This window comes from Sorex fumeus, unplaced genomic scaffold (assembly GCF_029834395.1).
Source record: "Sorex fumeus unplaced genomic scaffold, SorFum_2.1 ptg000122l, whole genome shotgun sequence".
NCBI lineage: Eukaryota > Metazoa > Chordata > Mammalia > Eulipotyphla > Soricidae > Sorex > Sorex fumeus.
This window is the reverse complement of record NW_026606179.1, coordinates 1026056-1027508: the sequence shown is the minus strand read 5'-3', so window position 1 is coordinate 1027508 and position 1453 is coordinate 1026056. Positions and strand designations below refer to the sequence as shown.

At 57.7% G+C, this 1453-nt stretch overlaps 1 long non-coding RNA gene across 1 annotated transcript; it reads left to right on the top strand.

Annotated features, from left to right (window-relative positions):
* Positions 1-197: 197 nt before the first annotated feature.
* Positions 198-1182, top strand: LOC130044236 (uncharacterized). The gene is made up of 2 exons (XR_008795382.1): positions 198-238; positions 553-1182. It is a non-coding gene; the product is annotated as an uncharacterized LOC130044236 (long non-coding RNA).
* Positions 1183-1453: the final 271 nt, after the last annotated feature.

Below are 1453 nucleotides of genomic sequence, written 5' to 3'. Positions count from 1 at the left end.
TCCAGCAGCTCAGGATCCCGGGGCAGAGCAGGTGCGAGCCCAAGTGTGTGGGTCATCTCTCCTATGTGGGAGGAGCAGTGAAGCTGTGGCTTTGCCTTGTCGGTGCGCTGAGGGCAGACACATGGTAGAAGGCGAGTGACAGCTGCGTCTGTCCAGGTGTGTGCCGCGTGCCTGAGTGCCGCGTGTTGTACAGACGAGTCCTGTCCAGATGTGTGCTATTCAGATCTGTCCTCTACAGGTGTGTCCTGTCCAGATGCATACTATTCAGATATGTCCTGCACAGATGTATGCATACGGATGTGTGCTGTACAGATGTATCATGTACAGAAGCGTGCCGTGCACATCTGTGTTGTACGGATGTGTCCTGTACAGATGCGTGCTATTCAGATCTGTCCTCTACAGATGAGTCCTGTCTAGACGCGTGCCATATGGATGTGTCCTGTCCAGATGCGTGCTATTCAGGCGTGTCCTGTACAGATGTGTGCATACGGATGTGTGCTGTACATGTGTGTCCTGTTACAGGTGTGTGCTGTACAGATTTGTGCCCAGCAGAGGACTGCTGTACAGATGTGTGCATGCCTTCCCCACGTGTGTGCTTCTGACCTAATGTCGTATGCGTGGGAGCCCCCTGTGTGATATCCCATGCATGTAGGTGCTTATGTGCCCATGGGCATGTCTCGTCCGGGGCTTGGTTTACATGTGAGTCAGGCATGACAGCACACATTCGTGAGGAAGGACAGGGCTCTAGAGACGGTGCAGTCAAAGCCAGCTGCCCCCACCCCCAGGCCCCCGATATCGAGTGCTCATGTGTGGTGTGGCAGTGGCATGTGACGTGGTATGTCTGTGTGTGGGAGCTGCGTGTGTGGGTGCCCCGTGGGCATGGGTGTGACTCCCGGGATGGCTGGGTCAGCCTCTGTGTGTGTGTCCGTGGCTGCCCCTCCTGTGCCCTGCTGGTGCTGTGCCGCTAGGTCCCTGCACCCCGGGTCCTGGCGGGGGCAGGGCTGTGCCGGGAAGGCGGCTCCTGAGAGGGGGTTGCCGCCTGCTCTTCATGAGGTCAGAGAATGTCAAATCTATTTTAAGTGGTGAAACTGGAGAATTCTCATGTTATTTTCAATACATAGTGTTACCTAAAGACATAGGCCATGAGACTAGACCACATTAAATGCATTTTGATCTCTTTGAGTGCCGCTGTGTGGAGACCTGTGTTTGAAACCCTGCCCCTGCACGCATGCTGGGGCCTGCGCCCCACCACGTCCTGGCCCCTGGGGACGGGGCCTCGCAGCCTCCAGCTGCACCCTCCCACCCACAGACCCGCACACCTACTCCCACTCGCCCTCGAGGCCCGCCGGGGCCTGTGCTGCATGCCCTTCCTGCCTTCTGGCAAGCCTGGCCTTCACAGGCAGACGCGATAGGGCAGCAGGGGGCACACAGCCAGCTCCAGGAGTGTCGTGGT